The sequence below is a fragment of the Carassius auratus genome, unplaced genomic scaffold (assembly GCF_003368295.1).
Source record: "Carassius auratus strain Wakin unplaced genomic scaffold, ASM336829v1 scaf_tig00215374, whole genome shotgun sequence".
Classification (NCBI taxonomy): domain Eukaryota; kingdom Metazoa; phylum Chordata; class Actinopteri; order Cypriniformes; family Cyprinidae; genus Carassius; species Carassius auratus.
The window spans coordinates 149,112-169,204 of record NW_020528052.1 but is presented as its reverse complement, the minus strand read 5'-3'; the positions used below and the strand labels follow the sequence as shown (position 1 = coordinate 169,204).

General features: G+C 36.0%; 1 long non-coding RNA gene across 1 annotated transcript; it reads right to left on the bottom strand.

The window, feature by feature from the left end:
* Positions 1–13,388: 13,388 nt before the first annotated feature.
* LOC113094357 (uncharacterized) lies at positions 13,389–14,215 on the bottom strand. The gene is made up of 4 exons (XR_003288062.1): positions 14,084–14,215; positions 13,923–13,984; positions 13,751–13,785; positions 13,389–13,596 (listed from the first exon to the last, which is right to left on the bottom strand). It is a non-coding gene; the product is annotated as an uncharacterized LOC113094357 (long non-coding RNA).
* Between the last annotated feature and the right edge of the window lie 5,878 nt (positions 14,216–20,093).

The window sequence follows — 20,093 nt, the reverse complement described above, 5'->3', positions numbered from 1 at the left end:
CTTTTTTGTTATGTATATAATTCCACGTGTTAATTCATAGTTTTGATGCCTTCAGTGTGAATCTACAATTTTCAAAGTCATGAAAATAAAGAAAACTCTTTGAATGAGAAGGTGTGTCCAATCTTTTGGTCTATATATATATATATATATATATATATATATATATATATATATATATATATATATATATATATATATATATATATATAAAATAGAAAACAGGTATTTTAAATTACACTATAACTGTAAATTAGTATTACACTGTATTTTGATCAAATAAATGCAAACTTTGTGAGCATTAGAACTATAATCTCTCTCTCTCTCTCTCTCTCTCTCTCTCTCTCTCTATATATATATATATATATATATATATATATATATATATATATATATATATATATATATATATATATATATATATATATATATATATTGATGAGTAGTATACAGATCTTGATAGAAGATTGAAGATAGAAGAAGCACAAAATCACTTTTACAGACTTCTAAATTAAATGTTCCCTCCTGGTGGAATGACCTCCCAACTCAGTCCTTCGCCATCTTCAAGATTCGGCTTAAAACCCATCTCTGTCTTTAACACTCACTATTCTAATTCTATTCTTTAAAAAAGTGCCCCATTTAGACTTAAACGCTATTAATTTACTTGTTTTCTCCAAATAAATAAATAACACTTACTGTTCTATTCTTTTTGCATTCTATCTATTTTCCTTTTATTTATTATACAATTAACAAAAGCAAAAAGGCATCTAACACTAGCTTTCTCTATTCTATCTGTTTTCTTTTTATTATATAATTTAAAAAAAACTTGCTACGTGAACTGCGTTTAAGCTAACTGAGACTTGTTATAGCACTTATATATCATTGCTGTTTTGTTACATTTGATTGCTTCCATTGTCCTCATTTGTGAGTCGCTTTGGATAAAAGTGTCTGCTAAACAACTAAATGTAAATGGATATAAATACAAACACATGCATGTATATATTTAAGAAATAACCTTTTAATATAATGCACTTTAACTAAATAAAGATTACATTTGATTTATTGCCTGTTATATTCTGAGGAGAAACTGAGATTGAACAAGATGATATTGACATGATAATTCAGTTGATTAAACAGTTAAATATTTTTGCTGTCTTTTCGATTGCTCCAGTACTGTATTACATTTGTTTTTAAATGTAAAATTATGTTTTTAGGAAAAAAAAGACTTTTATTTTGCTCTGGCGGTGTGACGTCATAAGGCTGCGCGCTCTCACGCGTCTGTGATTCGGCTGAAGAAAGGTTTGTGATGTTAATAGTTTAAAGTGTTTCAATCGACTAAACTCATTTAGAGTCGTATATTATTACACTGTGAAAACAAGTCTGAACCCGTGTCACATTGTAATGCTTTAACTAGTGTTATTAATGATGGTTAATGCTTGTAAAGTGTTCCCGAACAGAAGTTAGAGTGCGTCTCATTTCGCTCCCTATATAGTGAATCAGTTCATTTTAAACAAGACCTCGGATACTGGTTAGTAGTGTTGGAGAAAACAGCAATGAATCAATTGAATCGCAAAATGATTCAGTGATCTGACGTCATCTGTTGTTTAAAACAGAGTAAATGCGATGAAAACAAACACAAACCTGTTTAATGATAACTTTTACTAACCAATTGAAAATGTTTTCCTAAAAGAGAAATCTATTACATATAATCTACACATCATTCAATACTAAATATACATCTTAATACACATGCAAACCAAATTCTGTCCTTTTATTAATTTGCCCAGACAGCACACATACGTTGTGCCGATGTCGAGCCGACCTACAAAACTCCATCGGTACGATATCGCTCAGGGAGCGTTTGCTAATAGGCAAGATGTCTCGGCGACGTCGGCCTCTGATCGGAAATGCTCTCCGGCCGATGCTGGGACGATACATCCCGGTTCACCGGCGTTTTGCTCATCGTTACGGACCACCCGCGGCTACCGCAGCTGGTTTATAATAAAACAATACACACCACTCTCAAGAACAGACGCAACTTTATTAATATTTTCATTTATTTCATATTACATGTACAAATACAATAACATTTACCAGATGCTTTGATCAAAAGTGGATAATCCGGGATTATTTGTAGTCTTTTGAACATTAACCATGATTTTACTACAGCTTTTGCAGTAAAACCATAGAATAAACAAAATCAACCATAGTTTTACTACAATCACCATGATTTTACTACAGCTTTTGCAGTAAACCCATAGTAAGAACAAAAATAACCATTACTACAGTACTTGTATGGTTAAATGTTGTATGAGTATAGCAGCTTTTGACAATATTTATTTCAAAGTAGGTTTACAGGAAATGCATGTTTCAAGGTTACAGTTTAAAAAGCCAGAGATGACTGAGACTCACTGGGAAGACCATCTTCTAGTTCATAATAATAAGTCATGTTTTCAGTGCTGTCAGCATCGCATGCGAACTTTATGCCAATAACTTTTTAAAAAGAGTTACATAAACAAAATAAAACCAGGCAAACAATACTAATTAAGCAATTAAAATGTTTTAAATTGCATGATAAAAGTTCAAAAATATTTTCTGATAAAATCTTACTAAACAAGTCTCTAGTTTTGTATTCAGTTAACATTAACATTATCTTTCAACATTTTTAAAGTGATGCTTACAAATAAAAGGGGACATGTAGGTCCACATAACTAAGAGAGTAAATATTGTTCATTTACAGATATAAGAGACGTTACAATAAAGCAGTTTGAAAATCATCAAATTTACCCTTATAGGCAAAATAAGGATAATAATTGTTTTGTGTGTCCAATGTTTTGTGTGTTCATGTACAGTTGTCGTCTGTAGTCTTTGTGAGCGTTGGTGTCATCTGAAGTCTTCACGAGTGAGTTTGGATTCAGTCTGGAGCTGCTGTAATCTCTAGAAACCTTGGGATGGCGATCCTGAGATAGAGACAGGAAATAAAAAGGAGAAAGTTTAGAATAGCTGCTGCTGTTCATATTATTTCAGACAAAATATTATTTATTTAATCACATATAACTGGAGTGCATGGTTATTAGATGTGTTGTGTGAATACTAAACTATGTATTTTAATTTAATTTAAACAACAACAAAAAAAAGTGTGTCCGAGCGCCAAATATTATTAGGAAGGCTATTTTCAAAGTAAAATACCAATAGGTTTTGCTTCCTTTAGTGGACTTTGATAAATTCTTGGTATTAGAATTTAGTGACCTCACTACAGGCCATGCACCATAGATGCTGCTGCCTCAATTTGAGCTTATTTTGCTATATATATATATATATATATATATATATATATATATATATATATATATATATATATATATGATTTAATCACAAGTAGGTTTAATTAACGCACATCCACTTCCAATTCACCAATCAATAAACAAAAATCGACACACTGCCACTAATGCTCTCAAAAATCAGTTTATTGATGAAGTGTTTCATGTGATCCCTGTAAATGTAATATTTGTGGAACAGGCATCTCTTTAGAATGGAATACACATTTCAGTGGGTGGAACATTATATTTGTAATTTACACTACCGTTAAAAGTTTGGGGTCAGTACGATTTTCTTTTTACGTCTTGGAGAAAAGTCTCTTCTGCTCACCAAGGCTGCCTTTATTTGATCAAAAGCAAGTAAAAAAACTGTAATATTGTGAAATATTACAATTTAACAACAGTTTTCTACGTGAATATATTGTGAAATGTAATTTATTTCTGTGATCTAAGCTAATTTTTATTACTCCAGTCTTCAGTGTCACATGATCCTTCAGAAATCATTCTGATTTGCTGCTCAATAAACATTTTCAATTATTATCACTGTCTTATCAATTATCAAAAGTTAAAACAGACATTTCTGTTTCAAACACTGTACTGTTTTAAAACTTTATTCATCAAAGAATCCTTAAAAAGTGATGGAACACTTCACTCAACACTGATAATAGTCAGAAATGTTTCTTCAGAAGCAAATCAGAATATAATAATGATTTTTGAAGATCACGTGACACTGAAGACTGGAGTAATGATGCTGAAAATACAGCTTTACCATCACAGGAATAAATTACTTCACTAAATATATTCAAATAGAAAACTATTATTTTAAATTGTAGTGAATTGTATTCATTTCATACATTAAACTGTGGTTGCCATAAAAGACTTTCAAAAACACAAAAAAAACCATACCTTCCCAAACTTATGAAACAGTTGTGCATGTTCAAGTTTGTACTTACTGGTCCTGCAGTTTATAGCATCTTTAAGATGTTGTCTGACAGCAGCGGTGGGCCGTCAGGGTGAGCAGGGCTCTGCTGGCCCTATAAAAAACAAAATTGTGTGAAACATGCTTTTAAAGACTATTTAGTTATCATTTACATTTGTGTAATGTTCACAAATTGCTTGTGATTAGTTTAGTTGAGGTTGACCTGGAATATCCTACATTAAAAAGTCTATGGCCATCTATAATATAGATCAGTGGTTGTTCCGCACACACCTCCACGGTAAACTATGCGTTAGCATCTGTTTGGGGTGAATTATATCTTATTCCTCTCATCGCGAAGCAAACAGTAAAATAAAAAACTTGAACAGTCTCGCTGCTTTTTCTTCTGTGTGGCCGTATTCAAGCCGCGCACTTCAGTTTGAATCTGAATAGCGTTCAGCGCGGGGGTGTGATCACATATAACGAAGGGAGACATGAAAAACAGACATCGCGTTGTTTTCATATGGATTACTTTATCACAGAATATCTGTTAGCAGCACTTGTTTATTTTTAAAGTAGACATGTCAAGCTTTCTATAGATAACCCCCCCATGTCTCTTCGTTGAGTATTCACGGAGTTACACTTCATTTTAATGACGTGTTTGTAAATGAAGATCAGCGCAGACAGCACACATACTGATAAGACGCTCAGGAGAAAACAGACACATAACTTCATAATCATACTTCGCGTTGTGATTCGGAGATGCTCGTTGTTCTAAATAAACCATCTTTTATGGCCAAACGCTTTGAAAATCCCGCTGTATTCACCGAGATTAGAAAAGCAGTCATCAGTGAAATGTTGTGAACACAACAAGGATTTGTTGTACTGCTCTGGTATTGTGGTAAAAATGAATTTTAGCCATTGGTTCTTCTGATTTTCATTCTTTGGCAGTGAAAATAAAACAAACGGTCTCCTCGACATGATGCTCTCACACCAACCAGAGCGTCTGTGTCTGTGTGTGTGTGAGGAGGGGGGGGGGGGCGTTGCGGTGCAGGTCAGAGGTCAGTTTCTCCCATGACGGTAGGCGGATATTATTATGCAAAGTGCTCCTAGTGAGGTACATAGAGATGGGCAAAATATTTGAAATCTATAACGACTCGTTTCAGCGATTCAGAGTCGACTCCTTACTTTAGAAGCCAATAACTTTATAAATCGTGTACTTTTTGGTTTAATTATTTGCACATTGTTTACACTGATGGACAGCTACATCATACACTGTAATACAGGTAATTTTTGATTTCCCATCTGAGTGGCTCTTTAAACACATATGCCACATAGTTCATTCCTGAAGCAAACTTATGTCTGTTTGGTGATTAAATAAACAGTTTTAGACCGCTACTTGAATTGAATGTGGTTCGAAAACGGACACAAACCCGGGAACCCACTGCGCGACCGCAGACCGCTGCTCTCGTTCAGTATCCATTTCGTTCAGTATTCATTTTAAAAACTATTGGTTTATAAATCGGTATCGGCCAGTGTGGTCCAAACTAGCTATCAGTATTGGAAAAATCCACTATCGGTCGAACTCTAGTTGATAATACTGTGGTGCTGTGTGGATGTCCAGAAGAAAAAACAAAAATAAAAACCAAGACCAAATCAATACCGGTGGCTCCTGGTGATACATTGAGGTCTAATGAAGCGAAATGATCGGTATGTAGGAGAAAATGAACACTACTTACAACAGTATTACCTTTAATCCATAGCCTGGGCAACCAGCTGTCAGCACGTTCACAACTGTCTATAGAAACTGTCTATAGAACGTGACTTCTCTGTCGCATGACAACAGATGCACGGGCGAGATACTGGAGCTGATGACGCTGTTTGCCGGCGCAGCATCGTGATGTCTATCAGCCATCGGCGATGGACGATGGCATCGTCAATCAGGCCAACCCTAACCAGGATGACATAATTAAACAATTGTACACAACTGTTGTACACAGTTTTTATATTTTATTAGCTAAAAAAAATGCACCGCTTCCACCAAGAAAAAAATATTTCAAGCAAGAGTACAGCACCAACTGCTGTTACCCGGATGAGCTCTGTTATTACATTTTACAGGTTGTTATCCAGGGATAACAAGCATCGGAATGTCGCAACTGACCAATCAGAATCAAGTACCCACAGAGCCATGTAATAAAAGTAATTAGCTAATGGTAAACTAATAATTTACAAAACATGACTATGTGTTCATAGATGATTAATAAATGATGTTAATATTTTTATCTATGTTATGTAGATAAAGTTATAAATAACTTACAAAGCTTTCTGCACCCACAATCTAAAGTGTAAACTACTCAACAGTTGTAAATGTAAACTTTCCGGTTACAGGTTGGTTGATTTTGTGTGTGTGTGTGTGTGTATATATACATATATATATATATATATATATATATATATATATATATATATATATATATTAGGGGTGTAACGATACGCGTATTCGTATTGAACCGTTCGGTACGACGCTTTCGGTTCGGTACGCGGTACGCATTATGTATACCGAACGGTTCGTTGGAGTAATTAATTATATTTGAAAAAAAAAAAAGAGAGAGAAAGAAATATAATGATATGCGTTCAACAAGGTAGCCCAATAACCCAAACAACGTAACAGGCAACGCCCCTGACACTCCCGAAGAAGAAAAAAACACCATCTTATATGTTTATGTTAGGCTACTCAGCAGGCGCTCGCTCACTCAGTACACGCTGAAGGCTCGTTGCAAAATAGCCAATGCGTTTAACAGACTAGAAATGAGAAGATCCTCCAATAACCAACAGGTCTGGTGTTTGGGTGCACTTTGGATTCCCTTTAAGCTATAATGGTGATGGCAAGAGAGTGGTGGATAAAAAAACAACGGTATGTCGCATCTGCAACATGACAGGGTACACCAGCTGGATTACAAAAAAAAAAAAAAAAAAACCAGCGGGAATATCTGGGATATATATGCGTCAGTACTATCTGGGAAAAGACGAAAAAAAGGAGAAACATGCACGCAGCAAACTATCCCTGCAGCATTTAGAAACTATAGCTTACGGGGGAATCCAACCCAAACACCAGACCTGTTGGTTATTTTAGGATCTTATATTTCTGGTCTGTTAAATGCATTAGACATTTTGCAACGAGCCTTCAGCGCGTGCTGAGTGAGCGAGCGCCTTACATTCGCCTTACTTCACATATCGTGCCTAAAAACGCATGGAAAACGCTAAGCGCGTCTTTCTCCTCCTTTCCAAAGCGCTCGGGCAGAAGCGCTCATGAGGCGTCTGTCTTTGCTAAGCAACAATGACGTGCTCTCTCCATGAGACGCGGAAATTTCAGCGAAGGATAAATGGATTTGCAGCTCTAAAAATCGCTTGCAGTAGCTCTGCTACTGAATTTATTTTAAAATTGCAATCCATATACAACTATGATCAGCTGTTCCTTCATCTTGGCTGAGCTCTCAACGTTGTTACGGGAAAGGATGAAGCTGATTGGTTGGTTCTTGTCACATGACCCGCGGTGCGCTTGCGGCATTCTGAAAAGTTGAGATGTTTTTACATTTTGCTGTATCTAAAACGTATCGAACCGAACCGAACCGTGACATCAGTGTATCGTATCGAACCGAACCGTGAATTTTGTGAACCGTTACACCCCTAATATATATATATATATATATGCACACACAACTGGAAACCACAAAGTTTGTAAAACATTTACAACTGATGAGTAGTTTACACTTTAGATTGGGGGGTGCAGAAAGCTTTGTAAATGATTTATAATGTTTATTGAGATAATAGTACAATGTTGACATTTCAATGATTTATAAGTGATTCGTAATATATTAACTAGTAACTATTAACCATTAAGGAACTGTTTGAACTTAATCAGAACATAGATAAAAATATTAACATCATTTATTTCTATGAACGCATAGTCATGTTTTGTAAATAATTAGTTAATCATAATCTAATTACTTGTAAATGACTTTTAAATTTATTTACAAAAAGTACACAAATTATAAGTATATCACTTAAGCGCTTATGAATGTTTTGTAAATGATTAGTTCATCATTAACTAATCACTTAAAAGTGACTTACAACTGAACTTTATTATAAAGTGTTACCAAAAAGTCACCCACACCTTGGAAGACCTGAGGGAAAGTAAATTAACAGCAAATTTTCATTTTGGGGTGAACTATCCCTTTAACCCACACTAATCTAGCCTACTGCTGAAGTTGTTGATCAGACGTCATTGTTGTTGAGAGACTGTGTGGGGCATAATAAGTGCATTACACATAGGGGTGTGTTAGCTGTAACAGAGATGTGTAAGATGTGTACAGGTATCTTACAGTTGTTTACTGAAGGCCCTGACTGAAACCCCACGGTACTCACTGTCTGACAGCAGGTTCACTCAGACTCTGCTCATCATCACTGAACAGTCCAGGAACAAAACAAGCAATCTGACACGGAGACAACAATATTTACTCTGCAGTTCCAGGTTCATTAGAAGGAAACAAGCAAGAGTAGAGGTGAAATGGAGATAAAAGACAGAATAATATATAACAATTATAATAACATACAGTGCTCAGCATAAATGAGTACACCCCCTTTAAAAAGTACAAATTCAATCAGTAGCTCAATGAACAAAAGAACAATTTCCAAATGTTTCACAAGGCTGAGTTTTATTGAACACTTATTTAACTCCATAACATGAAATTAAAGGTTAATAATATAACTTGGATCAAAAAATCTTCAGTTTTACTCAAATTAGTTGAAGCAAAAATGAATACACTCCACAACAAAAACTACTAAATCTAGTATTTTGTATGAGCACCATGATTTTTAAGGACAGCACCAAGTCTTCTAGGCATGGAACGAACAAGTTGACGACACATTGCAACATCTATCTTTTTCCATTCTTCAAGAATAACCTCTTTTAGAGCCTGGATGCTGGTTGGAGAGTGTTTCTCAACTTGTCGCTTCAGAATTCCCCACAGGTGTTCGATTGGGTTCAGATCAGGAGACATACTTGGCCATTCAATCACCTTCACCCGGTTCTTCTTCAGAAATGCCACAGTAGCTTTAGATGTGTGTTTTGGATCGTTGTCGTGTTGGAAAAGTGCACGACGACCATGTGCACGGAGTGATAGCAGCATCTTCTCCTTCAGTATAGAGCAGTACATTGTTGAGTTCATGATACCATCAATGAAATGCAGCTCCCCAACACTAGCAGCACTCATGCAGCCCCACATAAGGACACTGCCACCACCATGTTTCACTGTAGGCACCATGCATTTTTCTTTGAAATCCTCACCTTTACGACGCCATACAGTTTTTAAACCATTAGTTCCAAAAACAGTGATCTTTGTCTCATCACTCCAGAGTATAGAGTCCCAGTAGTCTTCATCTTTTTCAGCATGGGCCCTAGCAAATTCTAGGCGTGCTTTTTTGTGCATGGGTTTTAGGAGAGGCTTCCTTCGTGGACGATACCCATGCATGCCATTCCTCTGCAGTGTGCGTCGTATGGTGTCACGGGAAACGGTCACTCCAGTTTGGCTTTCTACTGCTTTAGCTAACTGCAGTGAATTTTCATGGCGATTTTCTTCAACCCTTCTCATCAGAAGACGCTCCTGTCGAGATGTTAACTTCCGTGGACGGCCTGGACGTCTCTGTAAGATGGTTGCACTTCCATCTTTCTTAAATTTTTGGATCACCTTTGCTACAGTATTTTGACTGATATGTAAAGCTTTGCTGATCTTCTTGTAGCCCTCACCTTTTTTGTGTAAAGAAATTATTTCCTTTCTCAGATTCTGTGACATTTCTTTTCCATGGGGAGCCATTGCTGACAGCATGAAATGCTTTTCTTTAAGTAATGCCCTTTTAAAGTCACCTGTCTGCTGGACACCTCTTAAATGAATCATTAGACTCACCTGTGGTTGAATGCCTGTTAATTAGAATTTTGCAGTCTTAAGTGTAGCTTTTCTCCTAAGACTATAATTTGGGTGTACTCATTTTTGCAACATGGGCTTGAATGAATTTGTTAGGAAAATCACTTTTTTGTGTGTGCAAATTAACAAATCTTGTTTGCAATCAATGGCCCACATTTGTGGGAGTATTTTGTAGTATATTATCTCATAGAAAATGTTGATTCTGAAAGGAAACTAAATGTTTTCTGACAAATGTAGTGGGGTGTACTCATTTATGCTGAGCAATGTATGTAATATACATATTCTACTACTAATAATATAATCTTAAAATAACTATTTTTAGTTTTAGGTTGAGTGTGACTAACGTTATGATGTCAGGGACTTCTTAAAATTGGTGAAATATATTCGGAAAAAAGGCATATTAATGTATTTCATGAGCTTCTTCAGGTCACCTGTATTTCTAAGTCAGTATCTCCCTTCAGAAATGTTGAAATCTCGGAGCTTCACTTCTGTTCTGTAGAGTTTCTTTCTGTCCTCCTGAAATCACAGAACAATTTGTATTAATATCTGTTTATCATGAAATATCAAAACTCATGTGAACTTGATTTCAGCCGATTACACTCTCAAGTGACGTCATCGATTCAGTAAATCAGCCTTTTCCAATAACATACTGACAAATCACCAGCAAAACATTCAAAGTGCCATCAAAATATCTCATACACACACGAAGATTTGATTAAAAGCCCAGAGTTTCATCAACAAGAGCTAAATCTATAGAGTTAGCCCACCTGAAAACTGCTAAAATGCTAACGGACTTTTCCGAAGACACTAAACCATTTCTATAAAATAAATTTAATTGAAACATGTCAAAAACAAGCTAGAAACGTGTCAGGAACATTTGTATGTAATATTTGTGTGGTTTTAGCGACTAAACTTACCTAAAACAGTGTAAACCGCAGCGAGAGACGGAGATTACTGTTTGCCAGTAACGTTTTTGTGTTGACGCCCCGTTTCCATGGCAACTCTGCTCCCCGCTCGCGCAGGACTCAACGCACACACAGTATAGAGGTCGGGATCGTTGCGTCACGTCGCAATGCATTGTGGGAGTCGCGGTACAGAAGTAGATGTACTGTATAGTAGGCATTAGGTAACGTTGGTCATTTGGTCATTAATTTTGATTATTTTTTTGGGAAATGGTTCAGTATTGCTGTATTGTGAACTGCTGTAATCGGTTTCATGATCGACAGGGTAAACGCCTCGTGAATCATATTAGTTTTCAACATTTTCCTACTTGGAAAAAAAACACAAGGTGTCTGAAATCACCAAGAGGCGTCAGATGGCTTGGGTCGCCACTGTACGGAGGGAAACCATCACCTTCGATAATATTATAATACATAGTTATGGTGAGACATGTTGTGTATGGTCTCTATCTCTCTCTCTCTCTCACATACACACACACAAACTCAGACACAAACACATTACGCTTTCTCTAGTTTTTGGCCAGTAAGGGAGTCAGTTTAGTGTCTGTATTTTTTGTTTAAACATTTTCTTTTGACCCAATCCTGAACTTAATTTGCTTTTTGATATTTTTGTGCTGACTGTATTTAACAAATTTGAACAACTTGTTTAAAAAAATAAATAAAACTGGAACGAACTTCAAAATAGGAAGTTAAGCGTCTTGTTTTGGTGAATGGTGGGTTGTGTCTGAGGTGAATGTTCGTCAATATTATACCGGATTACAGAACTACCGGAGGAAAACTGGATTTTTGCAAGTATGATAGGTGAGTAATTACTCCTGAAGTGTAACAAACCCGCATAGACAAGCTTCATAGCTCGCAGAATCTGATAAGTGTGTGTGTGTGTCACCACTGATGCTTGGTTAATGTTAACATTTCCTTAGTGAGAAAGATTGTTTTCTCCACGTTTAATTTGCAGATCCATTTGTGATCTGCAGGTGAGCCTCCAGTGACTTTTTAAAAAGTGAAAGTGACATTTTTAAATTGATCGGAGGTGTAAGCGCTCACTCCACAGACCCGGTAGGAGAAATTATCAGGGAAACTGAGGCTTGGTAAACTTTCATGTGTTCATAGGGATCGATTCCGCCTACAACCTCTTTTTTTTAAGTAGCGTTGTTTGGCTTCATTATTAAGTTTGTCCGTATAGGTATAGGCAACTTTTTTTGTCACATTCTATAACTTTTTCTGGAGACTGGCTATTATCTTATTACAAACCTGCTTTGCGATGCCTCAAAAATGGCCGTCGTTACCCACAATGCACCATTACATGACGTCTATGCCCGAGCTCTATTCACACAAACAAACATCTAGAGTTAAAGCCATTACATTTATAATGTACAGTCTCATTCAATAATCATTCAATAATTAATTTAAAAATCATTTTGTAGTTCAGAAGCAACAGCAACAATAGCTCACCATATTATTTCACCGGATTATTTCTGGAAGCCTGTAAAAGAGTGAAAAACACAGTGAAAAAGCAGTCAGGACTTCTCTTTAATTATCCTCTTTTACATTTTCCCTCCGAGAAACTTCTGAAAACGCATTAAGGCGTTAACATTCATTTAAAAAAAAAAATCGCTACCGTGACCGTTGGCTCAAAAAGTTAACGGTAACATTATTTGAAAATGAGCCAGTCTCTTCAGCTGCCCATAGACTGTATAAAACACTCCGTGTGCCTTACTAGTACCTTTTCAGTGTCACAGAATTAACAAAGTAGTATTTTTTGTCTAATTGAGCTGAAGTGAAATCGTAACGTTACCTCAGAGCCACAGATGTCGCTGGGATTATCCTCTTCTCTCTCTTTGGGTGGCTAAAAGAGATGAATAACTGGGCACGCGCACACAGATAAGCGCGGCATCGGCCCGCGGTCGTGAACCAACTCAGGGCCGACGATTGATGAGCTGGAGAACAGAGCACTGACCAAATTATATCGGCCTCCGCCAGGCCGATGTTTTATAGATGTTTTAGGTATAGAGGCCGACGTTTCGATATTGGGCCGACGTCGGCCAGACGTACATGTGCTGTCTGGGTAGCTTGTTCTACTCTTTTTTTTTTTTTTTTTTATTCTATCTGTTTTCTCTTTATTTATTATATTATTTAAATTCCCATGCTATGTGTACTATGTTAACCTAACTGAGACTTGTTATAGCACTTATATATCATTGCTCTTTTTGTTGTTTTTGATTGCTTCTACTGTCTTCATCTGTAAGTCGCTTTGGATAAAAGAGCCTGCTAAATGAATAAATGTCAATGTAAATACATGATAAATCTGACCCTTAAACGTTTGAATAATAGTGTATGTTTGAGGTATTACTTACTAGTTATATGTTTCATAATGTCTAAAAATGTTCTTCAGCTGGATACAGGCATGGCCATCAGCATGGAAGAATCTAGAACATAAACATTGTCATTCTGTCAATCTGTCTAAGCCAACCATATTTATTATACAATGCCATGTTTATTATAAATAAACTATAGCAGAGGTGAAATGCAGAAAATAATTAATTTACAGAATAACGTTATACAAAAAAGGGGTTTACTAACCGATTAATACTCTTACAGTGTGGACATCAAAATAACTAACAGGCAAACAAACAAACACACACACACACACACATATTATGAAAATATTATATAAATACACACATATATAGGAAAATTACAGATTCATGCTCATGTAGGTGAAATATATTGTGAAAAATGCACATAAAGTTACCTCTTGTAGTTAGCATTACAGTTGAGATGCTAACGGACTTTTTCTGAAGACACTGACCATTTCTATAAAGTACATTTTCAACGAAAGCGTGTCATTTACATGAAAGAAAGTTTCAGGGACACTTTTATGTAACATTTGTGTAATTTAGGGATTAAACTTACCTGAAATTAGTGAAAACAACCATGAGAGACAGCGTCTGTTCAGCTGCTTGACGGTTGAGCTGAGCCCCGTTTCCATGGTGACTCCAGTACAGCGCGTGACCATCAAGTGTTTTCAAAATATATTTAAATATATTTAACATTGCTTCAGACATGATGTCTAATATATTTCTTCACTAATTTATGTTAATGGCTTTGTGGTGCGAAATAAAAGTTTTTTTCTGCTAAATTTGGGCTAAAGCCCATTTACATCTATTTTGGGCTAAATTAAAAAAAAAAAAACGTTAAATGTCGCTTTTTGGGCTTAATTTGGACCAAATCCGACGGACCAATCTTAGACCAATTTTCAACGTCGCTTTTTGGGCTTAATTTGGACCAAATCCGACGGACCAAATGAAGACCAGTTTTCAACGCTTTTTGGTCTAAAAGATGGCCATGACAGGCCGACTTGATCTAGACCAGAAAACGACGTCCAAATGACGTCTGGTGCTGGGTGGGCGGTTTACCTAATTAATGCAGCCTAAAAATCCTTTAACGGATTTGGATATTAAAAGCATATTAGTATGTTATGTGTAAGCCAGGTTAAAGAGATGGGTCTTTAATCTAGATTTAAACTGCAAGTGTGTCTGCCTCCCGAACAATGTTATGTAGGTTATTCAAGTTTAAGTTCTTTTTTTTTTTTATTCAGCCATGAAGTTATTACAGACACAACATAAAAAGAATCACATCCACAACAACAACAACAACAACAACAACAACAAAAAACATTTAATGCTGAATAGGAGCATGAAGAAGACACAGTCTTATAATTTCCTGCCCCTTTTTTCAATAATCTGATCTGGCACTCAACAGATGGCTCGACGTTTTATTTTATTTTTTTAATTTTTGTTGTTATTATTATTATTATTATAATATATTAACACCTCTGTTTTTTCTGAATTTAACAGTAAGAAATTACTCGTCATCCAATTTTTTATATCGACTATGCATTCCATTAGTTTTTCAAATTGGTGTGTTTCACCGGGCTGCGAGGAAATATAGAGCTGAGTATCATCAGCATAACAGTGAAAGCTAACACCATGTTTCCTGATGATATCTCCCAAGGGTAACATATAAAGCGTGAAGAGTAGCGGCCCTAGTACTGAGCCTTGAGGTACTCCATACTGCACTTGTGATCGATATGATACATCTTTATTCACTGCTACGAACTGATGGCGGTCATATAAGTACGATTTAAACCATGCTAATGCACTTCCACTGATGCCAACAAAGTGTTCAAGTCTATGCAAAAGAATGCTGTGGTCAATTGTGTCAAACGCAGCACTAAGATCCAATAAAACTAATAGAGAGATACACCCACAATCAGATGATAAGAACAGATCATTTGTAACTCTAAGGAGAGCAGTCTAAGTACTATGATACGGTATAAATCCTGACTGGAAATCCTCACATATACTATTTTTCTCTAAGAAGGAATATAATTGTGAGGATACCACCTTTTCTAGTATCTTGGACAGAAAAGGCAGAATCGAGATTGGTCTATAGTTAACAAGTTCTTTGGGGTCAAGTTGTGTTTTTTTAATGAGAGGCTTAATAACAGCCAGTTTGAAGGTTTTGGGGACATATCCTAATGACAATGAGGAATTAATAATAGTCAGAAGAGGACCTATGTCTGCTGAAAGCACCTCTTTTAGGAACTTAGATGGTATAGGGTCTAACATACATGTTGTTGGTTTAGATTATTTAACAAGTTTATACAATTCTTCCTCTCCTATAGTAGAGAATGAGTGGAACTGTTCCTCAGGGGGTCTATAGTGCACTGTCTGATGTGATACGGTAGCTGACGGCTGAATGGTTGCAATTTTATCTCTAATAGTATCGATTTTAGAAGTAAAGTAGTTCAAAAAGTAATTAATGCTGTGGTGTTGGGAAATGTCAACACTTGTTGAGGCTTTATTTTTCGTTAATTTAGCCACTGTATTGAATAAATACCTGGGGTTATGTTTGTTTTCTTTTAAAAAAGAAAAGTAATCAGATCTAGCAGTTTTTAATGCTTTTCTGTAGGATATGTTACTTTCCCACCAAGCAATACTAAATACCTCTAGTTTTGTTTTCCTCCAGCTGCGCTCCATTTTTCGGGCTGCTCTCTTTAGGGTGCGAGTATGCTCATTATACCATGGTGTCAAACTGTTTTCCTTAACCTTCCTTAAGCGTAAAGGAGCAACTGTATTTAAAGTGCTAGAAAAGAGAGAGTCCATAGTTTCTGTTACATCATCAAGTTGTTCTGAGGTTTTGGATATGCTAAGGAATTTGGATACATCAGGAAGATAACTTAAAAAGCAGTCTTTTGTGGTAGAAGTGATGGTCCTTCGATACTTGTAACAAGAAGTAGAATTTACAATTTTGGCTATATGAAGTTTGCACAGAACTAAATAATGATCTGAGATATCATCACTTATCATCATAACAATCGTACTGTATTTACGTTTAGCATTAGCCAGCACTTTTAAATTTGCCAAGATGTCAGGCGCTCTGGCTCCCGGTAAACATTTGACTATGGTGGCTGGTGTCTCTATATTCATGTTCTGTACAATAGAATCACCAATAACTAGAGCACTTTCATCAGGTTTCTCAGTGGGTGCATCACTGAGTGGGGAGAACCTGTTTAATGTTTTGATCGGAACAGAAGAGCGGTGTTTTGACCCAAGACTACGCTGCCTCACCGTCACCCAGTTGCCCTGCTGCAGGGACTCTGCTGGAACCGGACAATGTACAGGAATCCCTGAGCTAGACGCATCCAAAGCCATATCTAGAGCCCTAACATTCTTACTGTCCTCAATTAAAGTTTGGATGCGTGTCTATATATCTGAAATCTTCTCTGTCAGCCTAACTATTTCCCTGCATTTATCACATGTGAATCCCTCATCAGCGACAGAGATAGATAAACTGTACATGTGGCAAGAGGTGCAAATAACGATAGCAGAAGAAGGCATTACTCACGTGCTTGATGAAATATTCTTACTGCGGTTGTTTGATGTACTTGTGAAAAACTGGAGCGAGAGAGAGAGGAGAAAAGAGAATGCTAATGACAAGCTAACGAGTGCTAACGCTTTGCAGGTGTACTGCAGTCACGGAAGAGTGAACGATCAAAGTTAATCTGATAAGATTGATCGATAATATCAGAAATATGGTGTGAATTAAGTTATATTTTACAACTTTAAAAACAAACAAACAGACAGTGATAGTAAGATTCTAGAGAAAAAATAAAATAAAACAGCTACACGGAACTATGATTAGCTACAGAAGGCCAACAGGAAGTAGAGAAAAACAATAGTCTCCAGACTAGACTATTGTATTGCTGGACTATTGTACTGGACTAATGTATTGCTCTCTTAGCAGGCCTTCCGGCATGTACTATTGAGACCGATCCAGGATGCTGCAACAAAAGTAGTTTTCAATGAGCTGAAGAGAGCGCATGTCACACCTCTCTTCATCAGTTTGCACTGGCTGCTGATAGCCGCTCGCATCAAAATCAAGGCACTTGTAGACAAGACAACTACTGGCTCTGCACTAAAGAACTTACTCTCGCTATTTCAGACTTATGCGCCTTCCAGAGTTTTGCAAATGAATGACACCTCGTCATATCATCCCAAAATGGCACAAAAACATTGTCACGGACCTTTACCTGGACTGTTCCCAGCTGGTGGAAGAACCTGCCTATCTCAATTCGAGCAGCCATCTTCAAAAAACGTCTAAAGAAACATCTTTTTCATCAGCAAGACCCTTGTTTGAGGCTTGTTACAGCACTTGAATACTGTTACCCTTATATAGGTCCGAATTGCTTCTATTTGCTATTTTCATTTGTATGTTTTTTTTTTATGTAATGTAAATGTAACTATCTTCTAAAGTAAAAAAAAAAATGTGTGATCACTTATCAACAACAAGAACACCAATCTAATCCAAAATCAAAGCAAACAGCAATGTAATAAATCAGATCAGAATTTATCTGAAATAAAAAGTTTTTGTAACATTATATGCAATACCATTAAAAGGCTTGGAGTCAATATAATTTTTATTTTAAAAAAATTTATTGGGGTGGGGGGTTATCGTAGAAATTAATACTTCTATTTAGCAAGAATGCTTTAAATTGACATACATTTATAATGCTACAAAATATTTATATTTCAGATAAATGCTGATCTTCTGAACTGATTTGCTGCTTATGATTATTATCATTATTATTATAATTGAAACAGCTGAATATATTTTTCAGGTGTCTTTGATGAATAGAACATCAAAGACACCTGAACAAATTATATTCAGCTGTTTCAATAATAAGGATAATGATAATAATTATGTTTTTTGGAGCAGCAAATCAGTATATTAGAATGAAATGATTTCTGAAAGATCATGTGACTGGAGTAATGATGCTAAAAATTCAGCCTTGAAATCACAGGAATAAATTACATTTTAAAATATATTAAAATAAAAAAGTTTTTTAAAATAAATAGTTACTGTTTTTTGCTGTACTTTGGATCAAATACATGCAGGCTTGATGAGCAGAAGATACTTCTTTAAAGACAATGTTACTGTTCAAACATGTTTGAGTGGTAGTGTATTTTGTGAATAAAATGAATTTATGAAAACATCTAATCACTTAACTTGATTTTGTCTCTTATCCATGTTACACACTTACGAAAGGAGATGTTATGCAAAATGATGTGTCCTTCTGTTAATTTTCATATAGTAATTAAATGGTTTCTCTGTCACCTCATTTTGTCAAATCTATTTATTTGTATAAATTAATTATATAATAATTGTACATAATATTATTTCCCAAAGCTGAAATTATTAGACTATCTTTTATTTATTTGTTATGTAAAACAGTATTTTAACTAATTGCAAGAGCTGAATAATCGATCAAATTCTATTGATTAATCAGTGAAATAATCAGCGATTAGTAGATGAATCATTCTAATAATCGTGTAAGGGAAACGGGTTAATTTAGCTCAAAGCTAATCATTTAAGATTTTAAAGGGAATTTGAACAGAATCACTGTTTCACGGCTGATCACTGAGACGCCCTGCGATTCACTGAACGAGCCGTTTAACATCAAATCTGCGCTGAATATTAATATCCAAACTATAGTGAAAACACTATCAATTAGCACAGTAACAAGATCGTCAGTTTAAGACATTAACTTGTAAGCACAAAACACAAGATACTTCTCTTTTCAATATGAATAAGGCTTTATTAGATAAATCTAAGACATATAAACTAATCTAACACAAAGCACACGCACTCACACGTTCACACAAGTTGCAGGAAGATCGAAAGTTAGGGAAAGATGAGTTTAAGAGAATGGGAATGTGGAATCCCAACTTTACAGCAATACGTTAAATTGCATAAACATGAACAGCCATCAATCACTTAATTAACACTCGCATTGAGTTCCTCAATGAGGTTAAAATTATATTAGATACACCAGCACAAATGTCTGAAGGTACATTGCCTGTGTAAAGGTGTCCCTTTGTTATCGTTGAAAGGGGGTTTCCGATGTCGCTGATTAGCTGGAAGTTCAGTAGTCGCTGAAGTGACGTCTTGGGAAGACCGTGGTTGGGCGTTGGCTGAAGATGCAGAGTTGTGTGGCTGGTTGAAGTTGAACTCGGTTACAAAACTTAACTCAGAACACAAAACTCTCAAATGGAAAAGAAAAGAAGTAAAGTTTGACGAGACTAGGTGGTGTTTCTTCTCATTGTGGCTAAGTAGCAGCAGGCGTGCAGGCCGAAGCACGCTAGAACCGCGCTCAAAGAACAGTGATGACAAACATCATGGCTAAAAGCTAGAGCTAAGAAGCAAAAGCTAAAAGCAAACTAAAAGCAGGCATGACTAATAGCAGAAGCTAAATGCATAGCTAAAAAATAAAAAACAAGATTTTATGGTGTCCTACGTATTTAAACTGGCCGGTGGGCCACACCTCAAATGTTGTCTTGACCGTTGCCTATCAATTGCG